This window comes from Hypomesus transpacificus, chromosome 3 (genome assembly GCF_021917145.1).
Source record: "Hypomesus transpacificus isolate Combined female chromosome 3, fHypTra1, whole genome shotgun sequence".
Lineage (NCBI taxonomy): Eukaryota > Metazoa > Chordata > Actinopteri > Osmeriformes > Osmeridae > Hypomesus > Hypomesus transpacificus.
In genome coordinates, this window is record NC_061062.1 from 8,452,699 (window position 1) to 8,462,006 (window position 9,308).

The window sequence follows — 9,308 nt, forward strand, 5'->3', positions numbered from 1 at the left end:
GCAGAACTGTCCTCTCCACCCTCCCCCCTGCTTTCCTTGCTCTCTCTCTATCTATCTCTCTCTCTCTCTTCCTTTATCTCTCTCCACTCTTTCTCTTCTCCCTCCATAACACCTTCCCCCCTAAGCATTTGACTTTCCCAAATGCGTTTGTCACGCCATTAGAACCAGGTGAAATAACCTGTCAGACAGATGTCATCTCTTCATCTCTCCTTCCCAACTCTCTCTCTCTCTCTTTATCCTATCTCTCTCCATTCCTTCAACCCTCTCCATTCCACCTCAGAGCGCTCCCTAATGATTCGCACGGTCGGACAGATAAGAGTGATTCTAGTCCCTTTAGCTTCACGTTCCCCGTGTCACAAGACACACCTCACGCTCTGGGTCCCCTGTGGCTGTGTGTGTGTGTGTGTGTGTGTGTATGTGTGTGGCTGTGTGTGTGTGTGTGGAGTGCACCTAGGTTAGACTCCTCAGGCAAGACTTGATCATGAGAAATGAGACGGAAATAAAGTGATAAAGCTGTCCACCTGTAAAAAGGATACCAAGAATACAAACAGACCGCTGCCAATTAAGGACTGGGTCAGAGGTGTGTATGTGTGTGTGTGTCTCATAGAATAGGAATACAAAGGCATGCTTGTCGGTCCGTGTGCATGAGTGTGTCTCTATGTGCAATAGAATATGAATATGACAGTTTTCTTTCGTGTGTGTGTGTGTGGGTGTTTTATCGACCACGTCCGACGTCGTCAGCACTTTTCTAAAGGCCGAGGTGGAATGATGAGCACCGGGGATTCGAAGAAAGGTGATGTGGAGAATACCCAATGAGAGCGGACGGTCAGTTATTCACCGGCGTGAGCCAGAGCAGAAAACCAGCTGGAGACATGCGGGGGGGGGGGGGGCAACATTCACATTATCGAGCGATCGCTTGCACATGAAGTCAAACCCATTTTTTGGTTTTCCTCCCCCCCCCGTTTTTCCCTAAATCCCCCTTTCCCTCGTCTTCCCCCCCCTCACACAGATTCCTGGTATGGTTGGCAGGCTGTGTTCTGCAGAAATCAATAGGAATGACCTTGGGATCAGTGTGCTATCAGATGGCCGGCAGGTTGTGCGTGCTCAGGGGGGGGGGGGTGGGGGGGTGGGGGTGGGGGATCCGCTTGGCGAACGCTCCGACAGCCCAGCGGGAGCACGGTTACGGACCTTGATTTCCTCTGAGCCCATGGCGTCAAAGCGCAGTGGGAGATGTCTGTGTGTGCGCGTGCGTGCGCGTGCGTACTCGTGTTTGTGAGACAGAAAGAGCGGATGCGTCTGACCCCCCTAAACATGGACACAGTGTGTGTCTCTGTTATGTGGCATGTGTGTATGTGTGGGTGTACTGTACGTGTGTGTGTGTGTGCGGTTCTACAGAGCTTGTCTACTGTACGATGTAGTGTGTGCTCTACCAACGTTGCCTCCACCATCGGCATGAGCCACCTCCTGTCATTAGCAGGCAAACACAGATCAGTGCTGGGGGGAACTCCAGTGAAAGTCAGCCACACTAGACTAGCAGCTAATATTGACCTTGGGGGTGGGTGGTGGGGGGGGGGGCAAACAGGGGAACTGTGCTGTCCCTCTTGTAGTCTACAACAGGGCCAGTCCACTGAGACCTGCGTGGCCTTTGAATGTGGTAGCCTGGCTCGACTCTGGGCTGCGGGCCGTATCGACCGCTCCAGCCCCGCGCTCTGCGCACTTGAAAAGGTTGAAAGGGATTAAGGATCGGCGATGTTAGCAATACAGTAATGGATACGACTGGTCGTTTTCTGACAGGATAGTGGCGGTGGGGGTGTGTTGTTGTTGTTGTGTGTGTGTGTGTGTGTGTGTGTGTGTGTGTGTACTTGAAAACATAATACAACTTGTTCCTTCTATTTCTGAAAGAGACGTTGTAGAAAGAGAAAGTGGCACCGTGTATGTTTGGAACATACTGTTCACCCCAAAGAAATGATTTTCCGGTTTGGTTGGCGTGCATGCATCAAAGTCAATCATCACTCATAGAGGAGGATGACAAGACAGTCTGGAACCTTCCCCAAGGAGAACTGGAGCAGTATCAATATGAAAATCAGGGGAAAAAAGAAAGTATGGTGTTCAGATAAATGCTGATAAATAATCACAAGAAAAGTATTTAGGATCCGAAATATTACAACGGGACAATATTAAAACTAAATACAAAAACCTAAAAAGGAAACGAATAGTGTAAACATCGACAGACACAAACGATCATATTCACACCAAAAAGCCACACACACAGAGGGTTTCCAATATCCTGAATCTTTGATGGGGTCGCTTCAGAGTAGTTCACAAAGGAGAAAATATCCCATTTCAACCAGCAGCTATGTGGGTGGTTATTTCGGGCTTGGGGAGAGACATCCTCTACCTAATTACACTGTCAGCTTTCCATCAAGGACTGCTTTAAGGCCGCGTCTGAGATTAAGGCCCAAAACTGTGGAGGGCCGTGAAATGTGATACTCTTGGAAAAATGCAATCGTTTAAACCGCTGAAAAATGACAGCTACGTTAACAAGACTGGTTTGTGTGTGTGTGTGTGTCCGTGTGCATGTGTGTGTGTCTGTGCACATTGGTGTCTAGCTTCTACTGGAGACCCACAAATAACACCCTGATGGTAAGGCATTACACCCCCAAGAAACAAAAGCAACATCTCTCTCCACCCAACACACTTCTCATACCTGCAGATAACAAATGATGTCCACAGAGAAGGAATATGACTTGTTGTTATTCTGGTTTGCTTGAAACAAAAGCAATTAATTCTAATTAGTGGAGGCTCATAAATTGGGACATGGAGGGGGGGGGGGGGGTAGGGGAACGCTTCAGAGACGGGACTTTAAGGACTAGTGATGGTCATTAACTTCTGACAGCTTTAGGTATACTCCAGAAGGATAGGGTTCACAACAGAATATCAATTGTGCACCAGTGTTCTATGAGATTGCAGTCAGGCCCATAAAAGAAATATTGGAAGTGCACCATAGTATAGCAATAGTTTATGTGTGTGTGTGTGTGGGCACAACAGGAGCACCTGAGAGCATGTATTTGTAGTGTCGCCTGCCAACATACGGTCGAGTACGCCAGTGAGCATGAAACACACGTGCATGCCAATACGCATGCACGCTTTACATGCTTGAGCCGTTTCGGAACATATGTCTGCGTTCATGCGGGAGGACCAGCAACACGCTGCGCATTTTGGAAGTTAGCAGAAAGTGGTGTGCAGAAAGTGGTGTTGAGGTGGGATGGTGGGGGGGGGGGCTGTTTGCCTGCCATGACCATTTGCCTGCCTAGGTGTTGTGTCAGAATGTACTCTGTCAAGTGGGTGTGTACACACATGCAGTGTGTGGATGTGTGTTTGCGGGTGTCTGAGTAAAGCTGTATCAAAGCCCTGTGGCGTGTGGGTATCAAGGACACAGTCCTCCCCTGAGTGTCGCTGTCATTACTAACTGCTGGACTCTGGCCCCAGCCGGAGGATTATTCCGATCAGCCTCTCTGAGAAAAAAAAGGGGGGGGGGGGGGGGGGTGAGGGGTTAGGGGAGGTAGAGAAAAAAAAAAGGATGAAAAAAAACCGTGGCTTTGCAGACTGGAATTCCAAACGTTGGGTAATCAGAGAAAATCAATGGGCTTTGGAGCACTTTCCCTTCTGATTTACGCCCATCTCGACTCGCGGGGCTAACGCACGACCTGAGCCGGAGACGGCAGTCGATACGATCAGAGGAAGGAAAACGGAAAGAGAGAGAAGAAGAGTGGAAAAGAGGAGTGGGGGGGAGGTCAGAGAGAGTACGGGGAGGGGCTGAGGAGAGGACTGTTAGGGGAATGTAAAGGAGAGGAGGAAGAAAGAGAAAGAAAGAAAAAGAGAAAGAGAGAGAGAGAGACAGAGAGAGAGAGAGAGAGAGAGAGAGAGAGAGAGAGAGAGAGAGAGAGAGAGAGAGAGAGAGAGAGAGAGAGAAAGAACGAAGGAAGGAAGGAAAGAAAGAAGGGGGGTTGGAGGTGGGGAGGGGGTTGAGAGACATTGTGAGCTAGGTAGCGGGGGGAGAGGGGCCCAGAGGAAAGGGGGGAGAGCCAAGAACAGAGATAAATGGCGGTGGGGCATGGTAGTGTGGCGGAGGAGAAGGGGGGGCGGGGAGGGGGGGGGGGGATAGATGGATTACAGCGGTCTCCAAGGCAACAGGCATGCGACGGGGAGAGCGTGGAGCGTGTGTGTGTGTGTGTGTGTGAAAGCGGGTGTTTGATGGTCTTGGCAGAAGGCTCTCTCTCCCTCCATCCCTCCCTGCCTCTGATGACGCATCGCTCCATCACACAGGCCCATCCAGCTAATCCCATCAACCCCCTGCGCTAAATAACACAGCCCGCTATTATGAGCCTCTGCTTTCCCTCCTCTCCTTTCCTCCCCCTCCCCTCGTGCCCCCCCCCCCCACCCTTGTTCCCTCGCTTTCTCGGTTAAACAGTGAAAATATGGAATTGCGAGGAGAAAACGTTGGCCCCGAAGCAGAGAGGGGGATTTGGAGGGGAGGAAGACGGAGGGAGAGAAAAAGAAAGAGGGGGAAGAGGAGAGCTTTGGGTCCCTCTATTTGAGTTCCTTAATTACACTCGTTCATCCCCCCCCCCCTACATTTTACAGTGAAAACAAAAAGGGAGGAATCTCAGAAAACTCTCCGAGCACTGAGCTGGGATAAACTTGGAAGGCAAAATAATTAAAAGCGACGAAGACAGAAAGAGAGGGGGACAAAGACAGAGAGAGAGAGAGAGTCCAAAGAGACAGAGACAAGTGAATGCCAGTTTTTCTGGAGGAATTGGTCTGATGAAGAGCACCAAACTTCGTTTCTGAGAGCGGCTCGGGGGGTGGGGGTGGGGGGGGTGGCGAGGGCGAAGTCTGAAGTCAGAACTTCCTCTCGCTCTCTCCTCGGTCTCAGCGCCGTGTGGACAAGCGGTCAGGCTCGCACACCAGCCCGCACCGTACAAACGCACAGAGCCCGGGAGTTAATATGAGGGCTAATAAAGTCAGCACGGCCCCCCCTCTGCCCCTTCACACTCCAACACCGTCTCCAGCGGGAGCGTGGGAGACGGCAGGATCGGAGAGGGAGGTTAAGCATTATTAGGCATGGCTAATGGCCAATTGAATCTTAATTAGGGATGATCACCTTTCTCGGAGTAGAAGTATCCTGAGGATGGATCACGGAGATGAAGGGGCAAGGACGCAATCAATCTGGACGGGTCATTCTCCGAGACGACGGTTAGGCGCGTGTGAGAGACAGAGAGAGACTGAGGGAGAGAGAGCGTATGTGCATGAGTGCATGTATTTGAGAGAGTGTGTCTGTATGCCTTTCGGTCTTTGCACGTTTGGACGTTTTTTGTTGTTGGTCTTTTCATGTTTATGAGCAAAAACCAGGTTCAAAATAACCCAGGCAATCAATCGCCAAGTCAACTCTATAAACTGTAACCCCCCCCCCCCACACACACACACACACGGGCATGGGACAGCTCACGACCAGCCGCAGCCTTGGCACTCGCACGCAATGTTGGTTCTCTCACACTCCACCTCCCCTGCCGAGGTTTGTTTACGGCCAACATGGCGTCCCCCTCGCTCCCAGCATACGGACCGGGGAAGTGTGAAGAACAGAGATCTGGAAGTGCTTCTTCTTCCCAAAAAATCTCCTCTCGCAGAAAACCTCAAGGTTATTTCGTGGAAGTCGTCACTAAACCTCCGACTCTGTAACTTTGTACTTCACACGGTCGACCATGCTGTGATAGGGTGATGAGGAGGTCCAGTCTCAAATAGAGATAGAAACGTAACAAATTGATAAAGAAATGTCTCCATAGACAAGGACTGGAATGGCAGGATAGTTGACGAGAAGACAGTTGATGTTTTGTGAACCAAGATGGCAAGGGGAGGCCTGCACAGCTCACTCTGCTGGGATTACAGCTGGCTTTTGGAAATGTTTCTGTTTTTTTTGTTATGAATGATGTACCAGCAAGCCCTGACCACTTCAACAAACAAAAAAATACGTCTTAGTTCCCGGAAAATGCATGCATTGTATCCACATTTGTGTGTGTGTGTGTGTTTATACAGTATACAAAATGTCATCAGAAAGAGAAGGAGACTTGGGCGAGAGAGACATTAGCAGAGTAAGATCCTGACAAAGAGAGAGACAGATACTTTTTTTTTTTTTTACCACAACTAACAAGATGGTATGCTGACAAGCTACAAAGCACCCTTACAAGCTCATCTACAATTAGCTGGATGTGTCACTGCAGCATTCCTCTTCCAGCTACGGGGACATGAAAGCACAAAGAAACACTTACACAATACAGAATAGTTGGTTCTGTTCAAGTCTCTCTCTCATTTGAAAATCTTTTAATTTTTATATTTTATAGCGCATGCATTCCCCCCGCAGGCCCACTAACACAAACAGCCAATATTTATAGTGAATGTGTCCTACCCGGCATCGTAAAAGCGAGGTCTATAAACCAACTGGGCAAAATGCTTTGTCGGAATGAACTAGATAGGCTGACTCACAGTGGAGGATAGTCATTTTATTTTTTTGGCCAGAAAAATAATAATAAAATAAAATACAAATAGGTGTTAGTCACCATTTCTTTTTCTTGTCGTGGTCGTCCTGAATAGCTCGTGGGGGTTGCGTAAGAGCAGAGACACAGCGAGGTCAGGATGCTGGCGTAGGACGACGACTCCTCGCAGGCAACGTGATTTGACGGTGAGGTTTTCATCCTACTTCATTTCTGTCTCGTTGGATACATGTTTTTAAGCCTCCAATAGCATCTTTGAATGTCTTTAAAAGGTGGGAGACCATCTTTAAAGAATATATATAAATAAAACAACCCAAGACAAAAAACGTCATTAGTCTCACTTGGGTGACAGAAGGACACAAGAGGAAGTAGTGTCTGGCGGCACAGGAAGAGGACAGCTGCTGACATGCAGATCATGTGACGGAGCGGGGCAGTGGTGGGGGTTTGCAGCGGGGGCTGTCTATCATCGATCGCACTCGTTCGCTGGTTCAGCAAATCTCAATGTCAATCGAGACAATGACGAGACAATCCTATTGGAAACCCAAGCTGTAGATCATGGGAAACAGGGCGTCACCTGTAGCAACCACGTTGGAATGGGGTAACCCGTGGCAACTGAGAAATGGGGGGGGGGGGCAAGTGAGAAAAGTGATTTACGCTAACCAAGTCAACCGGCAGTAACTGGGAACAAGGTTATCCAAGGACGTTGACATCCAAGGAGGATGTGGTAACTATGGCAACCGAGCCAAGGCATCTAAAGCATGGAGGGGATGCCATGACCCCCTGTTAACCAGCACTTGGAGGGTAACCCATGATAACTACATTGGGGCAGGGTAACCAAGGGTAACCACGAAGTACAAAACACAGCATTACATTACACATCCATCTCTATACGCCATGATTTGTAGGAGAGAGAGAGAGAGAGAGGTGCCAGGGTTGGTGCTACAAGGTCAGTGGGAGGGGCCAGTGAAAGTGCGTGCTGACACCAGCTCAACCTCCCAGGCCAACATCTGTCAGGAGCCGACAACATCTGGCCAGAGAGCACAGCTGCAGGCAGGGACGGAGAGAGAACGAGAGAACGCTGAGGGGGGGGGGGGGGGGGGGGGGGGGGGGTTGGGGGGTTGTGTGTGCAGATAGAGCGCTGCAGGGTGAGAGTGGACGATCGGGGAAGTGTGGGGCAGAAAGAGCAGCAGGGAGGGGGGGGGTGTCTTGAAGTCAGGGCAGGGCTGAGGGGCCTGGGGACCCAGGGGGTACAGGGAGGTCAGGCGAGTTGGACTGGGGCTGGAGCGGCCAGGGGGTGTGTACAGGTGCAGGTGCGAGTGAGTCTGTGCAGTCATGGTGAGTGTGTGTGGTGTGTGTGTTTTGTAAGATACGTGTGTGTCAACGCATCTGTTGGTCTGAGTATATCCACGTGTGTGTGTGTGTGTGCACCTGCACCTGGTTACCTGAAAGGACTAGCCTGTAGTGCTGTAGAGCGGGGTCTTAAAGCTATATGGCGCTTAGCTAAGCAGTAAGTAACCTCTGCTAGAAAATACACCAGCTCTGAGCAGCTAACACACACCAGGAGTTGATGGAGGGGGAGAGACATGTGTGTGCAGCTATGTGTGTGTGTGTGTGTGTGTGTGTGTTACCCGCCGGTCCCCCCCCCCCCTCCCCGTTGAACATGGTCCCCTCTGTAAATAATTAAACCGCTGAACTCGTACAGACTGACGGGGCAAACAGACAATGTTATTACAACGTTAACAAGTCCACCCCCCCCACCCCCCACCCCCCACTCCAAAGTCATTATCCCACCAGGCCCTATTCATCTCAATGACACTCTCGGTCGCCCCCGCCAAACAGTCGAGAGGCGCGTGGATGCGGGCCCGGCCATGAATGAAAAGGCATGTGAAGGTGCGCGGACCTTCTGAGGGAGGTCGGGGAGAGATAGGGCTACACCTGCAGGGACATGCGCGTTGGGACTCGTATGGACACACACACACACACGTTCCATGCAACACACATTCAGTCCAATTACAGGTACACGCCATCTGACACTTCTGACAACAAACAAGATGGCAGAAAAGAAAATCTGTTTTCTTTTATCTCGTACTCTCCATGTGATTCGCTCCTCCTTGATTTGAGCGTATTTTCTCGATGCAGGCGTCCCCGGTACTGAGTAACAGATGAATGCTTTTAGCGCTGAATAGCTAATGGAATCCGACACAATCATCTCACTCATTCATTAAATGAGCTAATGGGGAGATATGAATGGGATAGACCTTGAATGGAACGTTCAAGACCAAACGCCCGAGCTCGCTCGAGTGTGTGTGTTTGTGTGTGGTGTGCATCCGTGTCCTATCAACACCTCAGGAATAGTCTTGTTTGGGTCTCTTTAACGCTGGCCCGCAAACAAAAAGACAAGAGAACTGGGGGGGGGGGGGGAACGACATAGTGGAGGATCTTGAAAGGCCACAGACACGATAAGACATTTTTCAAGAGGAATTTCCGTTTGATGGTTTGAATTTGCTTTTCCTTATGGGGGAAGAGGGGAAAAACACTTCAAAGAGAAATAAAATGGCTCTGTCAATCAACTCTTTTAAAATATGGAGAAAAAAAAAGACAAAGAAGAAGAAGAAATACTTCAAAAACAAGTTTCCTTTTCTTCTTTCCTGAAGTAGGACACACAACACTTCTGATTCTCACAATGTTTGAGGTGATTCCTCCGGCGCAAGCAACAGTTTGAAATGCGTTGCTGAATTGACTGGGCAGAACATGCAATAA